This window comes from Chrysochloris asiatica, unplaced genomic scaffold (assembly GCF_000296735.1).
Source record: "Chrysochloris asiatica unplaced genomic scaffold, ChrAsi1.0 scaffold00001, whole genome shotgun sequence".
NCBI classification, from domain to species: Eukaryota; Metazoa; Chordata; class Mammalia; order Afrosoricida; family Chrysochloridae; genus Chrysochloris; species Chrysochloris asiatica.
Genome location: NW_006408519.1, coordinates 25,739,915 through 25,756,171, shown reverse-complemented (window position 1 = coordinate 25,756,171; position 16,257 = coordinate 25,739,915). Strand labels below are relative to the sequence as shown.

The 16,257-nt window shown below is 42.3% G+C and overlaps 2 pseudogenes; both read right to left on the bottom strand.

The window, feature by feature from the left end:
• Positions 1–3,382: 3,382 nt before the first annotated feature.
• Positions 3,383–12,533, bottom strand: LOC102831004 (annotated as a pseudogene).
• A 919-nt stretch (positions 12,534–13,452) lies between these two features.
• LOC102830621 lies at positions 13,453–16,025 on the bottom strand (annotated as a pseudogene).
• Positions 16,026–16,257: the final 232 nt, after the last annotated feature.

Sequence of the window (16,257 nt, the reverse complement as noted above, 5' to 3'; positions counted from 1 at the left end):
AAAAAAAAAGTTTTACTGTGAATTGAGTGAAGGTTTACAGAACAGATCATTAGTTCCACATTTAACAAACCATACACTTCACGTCATTGCAATGATTGCAATTCCTTTCATGTACAATCCTTGTAGAGATCTTTTGTTTCTCTGGTTAGACGTATTCCCAAGTATTTTATCTTTGGAGTGACTATTGTATATGGTATTGTTTTCCTTTCAGAGCTCCCTTTATTACTGTAAAAAAAATCCAACTGATTTTTGTATATTGATCTTGTACCCTGCCACTTTGTCAAATCTATCAATGAGTTCCAATAATTTTCTTGCTGAATCTTTGAGATATTCTAAATAAATATAGGTCCTCAATGATAAGGGAAAACAACTGTATAAGTGGGAAGAATATAAGCCAGATAATCGTAAGGAGATAAAGATATTTCTGTTTGGATTCCGTGAGTTAACTTTAATTGGAGTTGATTCACAGACATCTCCAGCTGTTAAGAAATAAAAGGAAATTTTGAGTAAGGTTGCTCAGGACTAAAGTTTCTATGGTTCCTCATGGCTGTTTTGTTTTACCTCGTCATGAATTTTGTCTTGCCTAGCTTCTAACCTTTGACTCCATCTCTGTTTCCAGTCGTACTCTAGCATCTGGACTTGCCTCTGGATTCATCTCTCTGTTTGTTACCTATGTACTGAAATTTCCTGCTTGTCTCTCTCCATGGAGCCACGGGCAGATCAAACCTCTTTCCATGTGGATTCTCTGGTACTTCTTCCACAGCATCGTTTAGCACCTACACTCATGATCCCCCCTTTTCAGAAAGTGCCTCAGAGATAAGTATCATCTTTCAACTAGTGCTGGAAGAAGCTTCTAGGAACTGATAAGGAGAAATAACAGATTTTATGTTAAAATGGGGAAGGAAGGGTAAGACAGAGGCAAAGTCTGTTGGTGGCCAAGGGGAACAAAGGCTGAGGATCAAAAGGAAACAATCTTGCATTCCAACTCACAGTCAGCATGAATTTAAAAGGGGAAGCTGTGCTTTCACTTAGTCTGGGATCTAGACACTAACTAGAAAGAATCTTTCGCATCAGAAAGGAGCATATTGAATGAGAAGCATTGTTTGTATTTTTTTGCAGCAGAATTCCCTTTGGGGACAGAGGTTAGGAGTGGGGGAAGATGTCAGCTGGCAAAAGAGAACAGTGTCTGTTCATGGAAGGGGTGGCCCCAGCCCTTACAGACCTTCTGATTGTCTGACCTCACCAGACTTGCCAAATAAACCAATGCCTGCTTTGTTTCTGAACTTATTCTTTTTCATTTTAAGAGGTTTACATCATCCAAAGTTATCCAAAATGTAGTTGATACAAACTGAAGCCATTCCGAAGGAGCAAAGACAGGGCACTTCAGATGGTGGTTGGCCACCAGGGCTGAAGGGCGATGGGCACATTCCGCTTCCCCATCAACAGTGAGGAGATGGCAGAGGTCGGGGGAGGCTCGTAACAAATATGTGCACTGTGTTAAGACACCATAATATGCACAGACAGCTGGCTTTTTATTGTTCTGGGGATTAATCAGTCTTGGATTGTTAAACCTCCTGATAAATCTCTGCCAGGAGCAATTGAGCTAGGATATTGAAGTAGCCTTTGAGAGCCAAATGGTGGGTTATCATTGCTAAAGGAAAATTCCAACACACTCTTCTTGACTTCTAATTCATGTAAGAGAAGCACAACAAAGGCAAGTATGAAGGAATACTCAAGAATTAAAAGACAGCATCAACCCTCACAGCCCATAGGAAAATGAAGGTACCCCCTTTTCCACTCATGCCACTTCAAATGTGTGTGCGTGTACGTGGGCAAGTGCATAAGTATGCTTGCACGTTTGCAAGCTAGACTGGGCTATACCAAAGAGCCTGATTGCATGTTTCAGTTGTTGTGCATGTCTGAATTTGTGGGAGAGGTAGAAAATCCAAATTAAGATGTAGTTGATGAGGTATAATGGGGCACTTTAGAAAGTGCTTATATGCACGAGGCAATGTATATGGGGTAAATAAAACACTTAATAATGTATACAAAACACTTAACATGGGCATGGCACATCATGGGATTTACTACCCCTGTTACCACTGAGAAACCTAGGGACTTTGCCTTGCTTCCTTTTCTGGTGGATCTGTGACCTTCAATGAATGATCCAAAAGAATAAGGTCTGTTTGCCTCTTCCACTGCTTCTGTAAATTTACTTTCTTCTCTCTAAGCTTCAGGACAGATACCAGAATGAAGGTCTTCTTTGTTCCACCAGTCAGTCTGGTCTTTCTAGTGTCTTGTTGTTGTTGTTAAGTGCCATTGAGTCGGTTCAGACCCATAGCAACACTGTATAGAGCAACCCTCCAAAGAGCAGTTGGTGAGTTTGAACCTCAGACCTTGAGGTTCACAGTCTCCTACAAAGGAAAAAATGAGAAAGAAAAAAGCATTTGTAAATGGATAGTGGTGATGGTTGTGCAACATGGGGAGTGTGGTTGGTGTGAGTGGATCGTAGAAGTGAAAATGTTTGAAATAGAGGAATCTGGCAAGATGGCAGAGTAGGCAGACTTACTACATGGACCCTCTACAGCAAATATATGAGAGACTAAAGCAAACAGACACAAATGTAAATCTGGGAAACCAGAACTTCAGAGGAAAGGTTAGAGAAGTGGATTGAATGCTTGCTAGGAGGGAAAGCTGAGCATGGATGGCAAGTGAGAGACTGTCACTGGTGAGCAGCTGGCCAGACACAGCGCGATCATCTTGAACTGTTGTGAGCAGTTTTGATGACAGAAGGTGGCCTGGCAGAGAAGATTCACACAGGAAACGATTCCTTTTTCTTCCCCATGCTCTCCCAGTGACCAGAGGTGTGGCCAACTCGCAACCTCATCCACCCTCAGCACACTCTGCTCTCCAGAAATTTGGAGCCATGTGGTTGTGAACCACACCAATGTGAGATTGTTGTTGTAGTTAAGGGCCGTTGAGTTGGTTCTGACTCATAGCGACCCTGTATAGGGTTTCTGAGGGACATTTAGTGAGCTTGAACCGCCAACCTAGCAGTTCAAATGACTTTGCAGTCCAGTGTATTAACCCACAGTGCCACACCAGGGGCTGGCTAAGCTGTTCCCTTGAATTTTATCCTATCTTCGCTTCTGTTTACCCTTCTTCTGTTTCCTATTTCTTCTCATCTTTTTTTTTTTTTTTTTTGCTGTAAAAGGAAGCTTTATTGTTTTCATTTGGTCCACCACCTGGGCGAAGAGGGGCTCCAAGGCGTTGACTATGCTGCCTCTGTCTGGAGAGCAAGGTTCAGGCAGAAGGTATGCGAGAAAGCAGGGAAATGCTGAAGGCCCTTCACAAGTTGCGTGCGGGGCTTCATAGGCTCCTCTTAGTCGTGCTTGAGAGTGAGCCTCTCGAAGAGGTATTCGCCCAGCCCTGGCTGGGGACCAGCTATCTGATGGAGGTTGGTCAAGTGGTCGCCCATCTTCTTGATAATTTTCACCTCCTCATTGAGGAAATGGTTCTCCAGAAAGTCACAGAGGTGGGGATCTGTGTGGGTAGCACCCATAGCATGTAGATCCAAAAGAGACTGGTTCAGGTTCTTCTCCATGGCCAGGGCGGCTTCCATGGCATCCAGGGTTTTTCCCCATTCATCTTGGGAGGGCTTCTGCACGTCCTGGAAGAGTGCGCGACCACCACGCTGGTTTTGCAGTTTCAAGAGACGCTCAGCACCCTCACACTTCTCCTTTGCCAACTCACGGAAGAAGTGTACCACACTTTCCAAAGCCACATCATCGTGATCGAAATAGAAGCCCAAAGAGAGGTAGGTGTAAGAGGCCACAGATGCAGATTAACCAGATGGTTGACGCTGGCCTCTGCTTCAGTGGAATAATTCCGATGGATCTGAGAGCTTATGGTTGGTCGAAGATTTGGAGCTAACCACACACACACACACACACACACACACACACACACACACACACAAATGGTGTTTAGCTGGTCCCGGTAACAGGGAATGCTCAAGAAGATGGTCCTGGAGACGAGATTGTGCCCAAAGAAATTGTTAGAGGTGGTCCCAGGCAGGAGGTGGGGGAGTCCCTGGATCTGTTCCGTCCAAACACTGTTGAAGCAAGACACAGATCCACGGGACTGCAGCGCAAACTTTCTTCTCATCTTTTTTTTTAAATTCCTTTTGATCTTTCTTTACTACTCTCTACTTTCTTTCTCTTTTCATGTTCCTCTCTCTGGTTTTTCTAAGGTTTTTTTTTGTTTTGCTTTTCTTCCTTTTACTTCTCTTGATTTCTCTTCTACAGTTCCATTTTCTTTTTCCTCTTTTTAGTGAATATATATATATCTGTTTGGTGTCTGTTTTTATTTCTTTCTTCTCATTATTATTTTCTTATTTCATTGTTGGTTCTTTGCTTGTTTATCCTGTTTTATTTTATAGTGTATGTGTTTGTGTGTGTGTGTGTGTAGCACCTTTTTTCCCACCTGACAGAAGACAGAAACCATTCCCAGAGAGCCTAGCCACAGCCTTTGCAGCTTCATCCACTGGGCAAGGGCCCAAACCAGCTCCTATACCACCTGATTAACAATAGACAGAAGCCAACACCAGCCAAACCCACCCTCACCTGAGGAGTACGAATGAACAATACCCACAGGAGACAGTTGGTGAGAGTCTAAGAGCACATCAATATGCAATCACCAATTAAATCCAAATACAACATCACTACAATGCCCTGGGGGGAAAAATTTAGCTCATATGAAGATGCAAGAGAGGACAGCTCAAACAAATGGCAAAGATGCAGCACCAGAAAATATTTCTGAGGAATAAAAAGTAATGGAACTAACTGAAAAATAATTGAAAAGAATGAGATTTAGGTACCTTCAAAAGATTGACAAAAAACTTGAAGAAAACAAGAACACAGAAAAAACTTTAGAAGAATTTAGGGAAATACTACAAGAACAAACAGACAAAATAAATGCAAATTTTGAAACAATACCAAACCTGCAATTAGAAATCCAGAAGAGTAATGCCAAGATTTCAGGAATAGATAATACATTGAAAGGGCAAAGGAATAGATTCAAAGTAATGAAAGCTGGGAGAACAAAAAGATGGCGGATTGGGTAGAAGTGCAATGAGGAGCTCTGTCAGCAACAACACAGAATACCGGACCAAGTAGGCTCAGGGGATGGTTGCAGAACTCCAAAACACATACAAAGGGATATTTAGAAAGTTAGAAGGCTTATTATAGCCAGTGGAATTTGTAGCAGAAGCAAGAAATCCAGCGCTTTCTAATCCAAAGTACTCAGATGCTCCCTGAGTGGCTATCTTGGGCAAGACTGAGCAAGGGAAGGATCAGAACAGCCACAGACACCTGACAGAACCCTGGAGATAAAGGTGTGGACGTTCTTTTTTTCATATATATATGTATCTGGTCTCGCTGTCTGTGCACCTCCATTTTGGTGACTAGAGGGGGTGCCTGAGCACTAGACACCCCACCCCCACCCCTGGATGGTTCTATTATGCATGTGCACAGATGTCCTCAAAATTTAGAGGGACAGATTCAACTTAAAACCAAACAGCAGCACAAAACGGCCTCAGCTGGCCCTGAACTGTTTATCACTAGGAAAAAGGCCTGAATGGGGTTGTGGAGTGGGAGAGACAGACTAAAAAGGAAACAGGCTGAAAATTAAATCCTGAGTTATCTCATAACGACCAACAGTGCCATCTTGAAATTTTTCAGGCAGCCTTAAAGTCAAGAAGCTGAAAGAGGACTTTAAAATCATACTCATATTAGATTACTGAATTTTGTTTTTCTCTTCTCTCTTTCCTGTGATTATAGACTACAGCATCCAATCTGTCTTTCTTTTGCTGTTGCTGTTTTGTGTTTTGGTCCCCTCTTTATCTTTAGGGGGCTCTTTCTCTCCCTACATTAGCCAAGAAGAGATCATAATTTTTGTCATATAGTCAAGCTACAATCACACCCTATAAAATCCCATAATCCAGGAAAGAACCAATACCAGCTGCCATACAGGTTACTCTGAGTCAAGTAATAAGAGTGAAAAGGGAAGCCCATCTCTTGATCACATCTAACTGGAGGCAATCAGAAAGCATAAAAAATACCAAAACATACACCCATCTAAGTATTAAGGCCACAGCTAACTAGTAAATATGCCTCCAAACTATAAACAGACGACCACTATCAACACATGTCCAGAAATGAGATCAAGTGACTGAGACAAATGATCTGGAGGTAGACCTACACTCCTTAATGGAAGGAGGACAGGCTTTGGAAATGTCTGAGAAGTAATTCAGAAAAATGATTATATAATTTATCAAAACACTTTACAATGGAGTTGAGAAGAATAAGGAAGAAGTCAGGAAAGTGCTACAGGAACAATCAACTAAGATAGATACAGCACTGGAAACAATTCAAAACTTACAGAAAGAGGTCTAAACAATTAATAATAGAATATCATAAATGGACAATACACTGAAAGGGCAAAGAAATAGAATTGAAGAGATGTAAGCCAAAAACTAGTGAGTTGGAAGACAAATCTCTCAGTACTACTAAGATAGAAGAGCAAGGAGAAAAAAAGGATAAAAAGATCTGAGCAAGGTCTAAGATTCATGTTGGACAACATGAAGAGGAATAACTTAAGAATTATTGGCATTCCAGAACAGTAAGAATCACATAAATCCACAGAGGAGATAGTTGAAGAGCTGCTGGAAGAAAATTTCCCTAACATCCTGAAAAGTGAAAAGATAAGCATTTAAGAAGCTCAACAAAGACCCTAAAAGAAAATCACCAAGACATATAATAATCAAGCTCTCCAAAATCAAAGATAAGGACAGAATCCTGAAAGCAGCCAGGGAAAAGAGAAGTGTATCGAAACATGCTGATGAGCACCAGAATATTGTCAGCTATAATGCCAGAAGATGAGCCCCTCAGTTTGGAAGACACTCAAAATATGATTGGGGAGCTGTCTCCTCAAAGTAGAGTTGATTTTATGGGCAAAATGGATCCCTGGTATGGCACTGTGGGGTAAAGCACTGGACCACAAGGTCGTTTGAACCACAAGGTGGGCAGTTCAAATTCACCAGTCACTCCTTGGAAGCTCTATACAGGGTTGCTATGAGTTAGAACCAATTTAACAGTACTTAACAACAACAACTGAGTAAAATATTGAATGATGCAGAAAGCATTAAAAGAATATGGAAGGAATACACCGAGTCACTGTACCAAAAATATATGGTTGCTATTCAAACATTTCAAGAGATAGTATGATCAAGAGCCATACTAAAGGAATAAGTCCAAGGTGCATTGAAGGCACCTGCAAAGAACAAGGCACTGGGAACTGAGGGAATACAAATTAAAATCATTCAACATTCTAATTCAGCACTGAAGGCACTCACTCATCTATGCCCAGAAATTTGGAAGACAGGTAGCTGGCCAACTGACAGGAAGAAGTCTTTATTTGTGCCATTCCAAAGAGAGGTGACTCAACGGAATGTGGAAATGTCATTAATATTGCATGCAAGTTAAATTGTGCTAAAGATAATTCAAAAACAGCTACAGCTTTACACTGACAGAGAACTTCCAGAGATTCAAGCCAGATTCAGAAGAGGATGTGGAACAAGGGATATCATTGTTGACATCAGATGGAGCTTGGCTGAAAGCAGAGATTAGCAGAAAGATGTTCACTTGTGCTTTATTGACTAAATAAAGGCTTTATTTAGATTGTATGGATCATGACAAGCTATGGACAACATTGCAGAGAATGAGTATTTCAGAACATTTATTTGTACATAGACCCAGGGGCAGTTGTTTGAACAGAACAAGGGAATACTGATTGGTTCAAAATTAGGAAAGATGTGCAACTGGGTTGTATTCTTTCACCATGCTTATTCAATCTGTATGCTGAGCAAATAATCCGAGAAGCTGGATTATGTGAAAAAGAAGGTGGCATCAGGATCGAAGGAAGACTCACTCATTAACAACCTGTGATATGCAGATGATACAACCATGCATGCTGAAAGTGAAGAGGGTTTAACATACTTACTGATAAAATCAAAGACCACAGTTTTTGGTGTGAGTTGCACCTCATTTTAAAGAAAACAAAATTTCTCACCACTAGACCAATAATCAACATCCATATAAATGGAGAAAAGATTGAAGTTGTCAAAGACTTCATATTGCCCCAATCAGCCATCAACACTCATGGAAGCAGTAGTCAAGAAATCAAAATAATATATTGCATTAGGCAATGCTGTGGCACAGACCTCTTTACAGTGTCCAGGAACAAAGATACCAATTTGAGGACTAAGATGCGTTTGACACAAGCCATGGTATTTTCAATAATCTCATATGCATGTGAAAGTTGGACAGTGAAAACCATAAAGAATTTATGCATTTGAGTTATGGTGTTGGAGGGGAATATTAAAAGTACCACAGACTGCCAGAAGAACAAACCAGAATGCTAGTATAGCCAGAATGCTCTTTGGAAGCCATGATGGTCAGACTTTGTCTCTTATGCTTTGGGCATATTATCAGGAGGGACCAGTCTCTGGAGAAGAATCTCATTTTTGGTGAAGTGGAGGGTCAGAGAAAAAGAGGAAGACCCCTAATGAGATGGATTGGCACAGTGGCAGCAGTAATGGGATCAAACATAGCAATAATTGTGCGGTTGGTGCAGGACCAGGGAGTGTTTTGTTGTGCATAGGGTCAGTATGAGTTGGTACCGACTCGATGGAACCTAACAACAATAGCAAAGCTCCGTAGGCTGATAAGGATATGAAAGAAAGACAAATGTAAATGATAAAAACAGGGCAGACATTGGAAGAGTGTTGTTACATTGTGTAGATTGCAATCAGCAATTAGCAAAGGACATACCTATGAGTTGTTAAATGGAAAACCAATTTGCTCTGTAAATTTTCACCCAAATCATGTGTACACAAAAATTACAGCCAAAACAACCCAGTGAGGAAGTTCTACTCTCTCACATAGGCTCTTTATGAGTTGGAACAGCCTGAACAATACCCAATAACATTATTACGTGTTGAATGAAATGAAATGCACACATGAAATAGTGTTTACTGCCAGAATAGCAGCAAAAGAGGAGACCTGAGAAATAAACACTATAGTACCAGCTTTGGAGCAAGTGAAACCGTACGTGAACCAAATAATAAGTAGTGATATTGAGAAGAATAAAGCAAGTGTAAATCTTCAACGTCTGAGACATGCAGGCCAGCCCTTGTGGGATCCACCAGAGAAGAGTATTACACTTGGGTCATGTACTTTCCTTAGCATCATGCTCAAGAGGCAGGGTGAGTCCACTAACAGCAACATCAATGAAGTGGATGGTCTCAAGGAGCAAGTCCTTGCTCTGGATCCTTCTCTGACACCATGTACACGTGTAACCTTGTGCCTTGGGGCACACTGGATAACATAAGAGGTGAGATGCCCTCAAGAGTCAGAGTGATTGGGTTCTAATCTTGGTCCCGCCACTTGGCTGGTATGTGTCCTTGGGCCACCGACTTAACCTTCCTAAGAGCCTGGGTCCCTCATCTATACAATGGGGATTCTACTAGAACCTGTCATTGAGATTGGAGTGATGGTGGCTCTGTAGGATAAGAACTGGACTGCTGACCACAAAGCAAGCAGTTCAAACCCATCAGCCTCTCCCTGGGAGAAAGATGAGGCTTTCTGCTCCTGTAAAAATTTACATCCTCAGAAACCAAGGTTGCTAAGAGTCAGAACCAACTGACAGTACCTAACAAAAACGTAATTGAGATAGTCCGTTGAAATATTTAGTAGAATTGTTGTTGTTGTTAAGTGCCATAGAGTCAGTACCAACTCATAGGAACCCTGTATAGGGTTTCCGAGGAGGGACTGGTGAGCTTGAACAGTAGACCTTGAGGTTCAAACTGACCTTGCAGTTCAGTACATTAACCTACAACATCACACTAAGACTCATATTTAGCAGAATAGGTGCCATATATTAAAACAATAAAAATACAGTTGCCGTTGAATCAATTTTGACTCATGACACCCTATGTGTGTCAGAGTTGGGTTTTTTCAGAAGTAGATCACCAAGCCTTTCTTCGACAGTGCGATTGGGTAGTCTTGAACCTTTAACTTTTCTGTTTGCAGCTGAGCTCGTTAACCATTTGTACCACTCAAGCATTCGGACATAGATTTGAAGTTCAATAAAAATCAGCTATTATTAGTAATTTTTCAACAGAAGTTAATGTTTCTCCATCAGTAAGATGAGTGAGTTAATGAGCAAAATTCTAAGTTCTCTTACAAAGCTCTATGTAACAAGTTGGGAGCGTGCTGAGTACCAGTGGACAAGACAAGGTAGGTGGACAGGTAAGTAGGGATGAGATGAGCCAGGGTTAATTGCCTGCATAGAACGGGAAAACAATATACTTCCTCTCATTTCACTTCAAGTGTGGCAAGCACCAGACATAGTTTTCAGCTCAGATAAACAGAAAGAAAAATAAACAAACAAAAAAACCCCCAAAACCACGGGCTGTTTGTCAAATGAAAACTAGTTGGTCTGATGTACTGTCTACCATTTCCCTTAAAGCTCTCTGTACTTGTCTCCCTCCTGCCTGCTGTTAAATACCAGACTTGGGAGGCTCCCACTTAATATTTAACTGACCTTAATTCAAATTCACCATCTGCTCCTCAGAAGCCCTATATAGGGTTCCTATGAGTTGGAACTGACTAGATGGCACTTGACAAGAACAACAAAGCTCCCACATCATCTGACCCATGAGTTTCTAAGGTTCAAAGGTAAGAGAAAACATCCTGTCTCTGCTCCTCTGATTATGGTACAAACATCTGCTACTGCAGTGCGCCAGCAGTCGGTTCTGCTCATAGTGACCCCTGATAAGGTTTCCAAGGTTATAAATCTTCACGGGAGCACAAAGATGGAGGGCCATCTTGTCTCTTTCTGAAAAAGAGACAAGGACCTTTTTCCAGAGCTGACAAAGAAAGAGAAGGTCTCCCCCCAGAGCCTGGTGATCTGAATACACACTTACAGCCTCCTAAACTGTGAGACATTAAATATATGTCTCTCAAAGGCATCACTTGTATTTCTGCTGTAGGTAACTAAGACAGTCACATTCACAGGCATAGAAGTTAGGACTTCAACCTACGTTTTGAGGGTACATACAGCTTTGTCTGTAAAAGGGAAAAGCATTTGGTAAGCATGATTGCATTTTATCCTTACAATAGCCAAATAAGATGGCTGTTGTTCATGCCATTGTACAGATCCTGCCTAGAGAGATTGAGTATCTGACTCTGCTCCCAGGTGATGGAGCCAGAATTGGAACCTGGTTCTGTAGGTCTTCAGAGCCCATCAAAAGAAAGATATAAAACGTCAGAACCATCCTGGCTTTTTTAGTCTCAGTATCTTTGGACGTGCTCCTTTCTCACTCTGCAATGTTTGTGTCCCACTGTTCTATACAACTTGCTCATTGGATCCTTTAGATGTTAACCCAAACAGGTTTGCAGAGGTTTTTGCTCAGGGCTGTTTCACTACACAACTTTAGGGGGCACTGTTTACATAAATTGTGATGTCAATGGTTGTTGTTGTTAAGTGCTGTTGAGTCGGTTCCAACCCATAGTGACCCTGTATAGGGTTTCCAAGGAGCAGCCGGTGAGCTTGAACTGCCAACCTTGCAGTTCAACCTGACCTTGTAGCTAGTACATTAACCCACAGCGCCACGCCAGGAATGGTATTCCATTGAATCATGTGTCACGGGAGTTCTGTCTCATTGACCATAGCTTGTCACCCTCTCTCTATCACACCATCTGGCTTAATTCATTTCTTTTTTTTTTTTGAAAAAATAAAAATAAAAAATCCAGATTTATTCTCCGACAGACAGACAGCCTCAGTAGGTACAATTACAGGGTTTCTCCCAAGATCATATATTCATTCACAAGGCTTTAGTAAGCTTGACAGTGTGTGTTCTTTGTAACAATCTCCCCTTCAGTGTAAACAGGTCACTTTACAATTCCAGAAAGAAAGGCACAACTTGGCAAAAACAAAAGCAATACTTTTTTGGATCCTAAAAAGTCAGGTACAATACTGAGAGTGATAAACAGTTGTTAACAGTCTTGATGCACATTTCTATTTGTGGACCCTTCCACACAGAGGGCAAGAATTCTCTACCCAGAAGTTTGGGGTAATTCTGTCTTTTTCCTTCTTCCTCACTAAACCATGGGAGTGACATTTCACCATTCATTTAATATTATAACACGGACAAAAGGGGATTTAAACCAACAACAACAACAACATCCAATGTCCATGGTTACAACAAACATGTCCACTTGTTTAAGACAGGCTCTGGGAACAGTAAGTAGTCATAAAAATAGGAAAATAAAGACTATGGCTACAAAAACAAAAAATGAGGTAGATAAATTAAAGCTTTCATACCCAGGACTTGCCTGTTCTAACTTGGCAGCCTTCATGCAATATTTGGGGTAGGAGTGAGGGGGGAAATCTTCATAATTATTGGGCATCATTTACCAAGGAAATTAACAGCAAAAAAAGACTATGTGAACCTGTGATAAGAAGCCTTCCAATGAAGAGCTTCTTCAACAATGGAAACCCGGTTCTTCAGAGTAGGTGAGCTATATGAAGTCACTTGATACCCCCTGCACAGACTCCCCACCTGTCCTGGTATTCAGGAAGATGGGAGACACCCGGGTTACATGGGGAGTACATTGGCACTTTTGGGCTCTAAAGGAACCGTATTTAAATAAGCAACCACACACACACACACAGATTCCCTCAGGCCTAGATCAGTCCATCTAAGGTTCTAAAGTTGGAGGAATTTTCTCATTCTACGACCTCAATTTTTAAAGGGAAAATAGTACATTAAAAAATAAACAAGATGGATTCCAGATTAGGAGGCATATATAAAACCGGTCTTTAAGACAAGCTGACAGATTTTGTCCATTTACCTGCATGAACAGGTACGGAAGGCCACAATGCCTCCCACCCCCCCACACTGCCCCCAGTCTGGACCAACTAGGTTTCTTTTCCACTGGTTTAAGAGTTGGAGGTGTTTCACCTTGAAAACTTCAGCAGTCTTTGGAAATAGTTACTCTAGGTTGTACAAAAGTTCTGTGTACAAAGTTTGTTGCAAGTTACAAAGTTACTTTGCAAGTCCCACTTCTTTCCAAAGAAACCAAACCAGAAATGTTACTCTGGATAGGTTTTGGTATGATTTGTTTTGCTTTTCTTTTCTGCAAAGCAGCATAGGAACATTGTGATTATAGGACAGTCCAAGGTAATGGGTCATAGCAGTAAACATCATTTGCACATCAGGAAGAGAAAAAGAAAACAAACCAACAGGTCAGATGGGTTCATTAGGGGGACAGAGTCTAGTGAGTCCCTTTGTCTGCATGGTTTCTTTTCAGTGTAACTTCAGCTATCCTAGTTAACCACAATCTTCCTTTATTCTAAGAAACGTGGGAACTGGGGCTTGGGGACACTGTCAGTGGTAACACTTGATTTGTCCACATCGGTACTGATACTGGAAAAGGCGCCACTCACCTTGGAAGTGGTAGTTATTCCCAACCGAGCTGGTCCCAGGGACACGGGGAGGGGAGGGGTATCACCACTCTGGATAACTGAAATTTCATTGGTTTTCAGGGCCAGTCCACCATTGAGTATGGCAGTGTACTAGTGCCACACGATAGGATCCAGGTTCATGGCAGCGGCCCGGATATCCTTGGGAAACATTTCTGAGACCCTCTTTCCGTCGGCACTCAACAGAGCCATGGTGTTCTCGATATCTAGCTTCCTTCCACAGCGGGTAGACTTGTTGCTTGCTCCGTGGGTCATGTAGTGAAACTTCAAGTTGCCTTTGGTGGTAAAAGCACGGCCACATATGTTGCACACGAAAGGCTTCTCCCCGGTATGCATTTGCTCGTGAATCTGAAGCGCACTAGCTGGTGGATGAGAAATTCTTGCTGCAGCGTGTGCAGCCACGGTGCTTGGCTTGCCGGCGTGGTTGGACTGCTAACAAGGATGTCACGCCCGGAGACAGGGTTGAGGGTCCAACATACCCACCAGGAACTTCAACTTTGACATAGGTTGGCTGGGTCTGGATAAACGTTGGTGGGAGACTGCTCCGACCTTCCCTCTCACTGCGGCTGTTTTCAGCACTCTCGGCTTTGCTAGAAGCATCCGGAGACCTGGACTTGAGACTTTCTGCTTGGCTGTTGGCCAGAGAAAGTGCTTGGAAGGATGCGGTTTCTATGGCTTCAGGACTTCGGTTCTGGCATTCCTGGTCTTCCATCACTGAAGAGGAGTCATTGGTCAGGCCATCGCTCTCCACTGAGCTGTTCTCCCTGATGCTCTGCAGCTGCAGGCCAAGTGGGCCATGACCCACTTTCCCTGGGGCATCTAGGGACGCCATCATGGAGAACCCTAGTGTTGGTGATGATGAGTGAATTTTGGGAAGAGACAAAGTGAACTTGGATGAACTACTGGGAGCATCCTGAGAGCTGACTTCATCTACATCAATGCTTTCGATGTCATCCATGAAAATGGCGCTGGTGCTGCCATTTTCGCCGACCACCATTGGCATGTACCTGAAGAATCACATGAGTCTGGGGATGGGGGAAGGAGGGAGTGGGGGGTGTTGGGAATCTGACTGGCCCATGTGCATTGTTGCTGCAACATGAGGCATTGGTAAACTCCTTATGGCAGATGGGACAGGAATGCTGTGTCTTGATCGCTGTGTTGGTTGGGTGAAACCCAAGGTGTGTCTTCACATTGCCTTTGGTGGAGAAGGCTCAGCCACAGATCTTACACTGGAAGGGTCTCTCCCCAGTTTGGGTGCAATACTACATTTTGAAGGCACTTTGGCAACTTAAGACACGGTGGCAAATGAGACATTTGTTGGGATCAGAGGTGGCCTTGTCGATATTCTCCACCAACTGTTGCAATTTCAGGGTTTCTGACGCTGGCTCAGGAGTCCCGCTCCCTGGGAAGCCACCAACCCTAGGGGAATTATGGTTGGGTCCTACCCTAGATAGTGTGGTTCCACCCTCACTTTCTGTAAGTCAATGGGCAATGGGCTGCCCATGAGGTCCTTGGAGTTACTATCAGAAGACAAAGTTTGAGATAGCCCTGCAGAGGGGATCCCTGGTACAAGGATAAAGTTGCTGTCTGTCTAGGGAGTCATTGGATTCATCTATGCAGAGGAACTGCATAGGGAATCCCATTGCCTGATGCCATTTTTCTTGGAACTCAGCGAATAGTTGGGGGTTTACCTTCACCTGGGGGTGTCGATGAAAGTGCACCTTGAGGTTGCCCTTGATGGTGAACTGATGGCCACAGACTGAGCATATGAAGGGTCTCTCTCCAGTATGGGGGCGCAAGTGGATCTGCAAGGAGCTATCAGTCCCCCAAACCTTGCTACAGTACTTATACTTGTGCTTGTAGAGGATAGCCTCGTCTTTAGTTTTGACATTCACTGTGGAAAAGTTCCATACAGGGTCACTATGGGTCAGAACTGAATGGCACTTAACAACAACAACAACAACAATAATAAAGTATCAGACATCACTATGAAACTTAAAGACAATTTCATTTGTCTTTCTACAGCAGAATTAACAAACCTGACTTGCAAATTTGCTTTCATGGTGCATACTATGCTAATGTTAAAACAAAACTACTTCCAGCTCCATCACAAACACATAAACAATCAAAAGTATTTTTAAGGCAGTAAAGAAAGCTCCTGTAAGGATCTCAGTATCTGAAGCCTGACACACAATACATTGCCTCTTTGAAGATTGAAAACATAATACATGCAGAGATGAAATAAAAGCTCTTAGAAACGCTGTTGTTATTAAGTGCTATTGAATCCATTCGAATCCATAATGACCCTGTATAGGGTTTCCAAGGAACAGCTGGTGAGCTTGAACCACTGAACTTGCGGTTCAAACGGACACTGCAGTTCAGCGGTGTATTAACTCACAGCGCCCCACCAGAAACATCGCTTATTGTTAACTGTGGATAACTCTTGGTGTTACAATTAAGAATGAGGTTCTTACATTTTAAAGCAAGTCAACTGTCAGAATATAACACAGAATACTTTTGTGATATAATTTAATAATACAAGGTCTGGGTCAACTAAAATGGTTAACCTTGTCTTCATAGATACATGACACTATTTCAATTTTATGAATATCACAAAGCATGATCTATTTTCACTGTGCTGTCTCAACT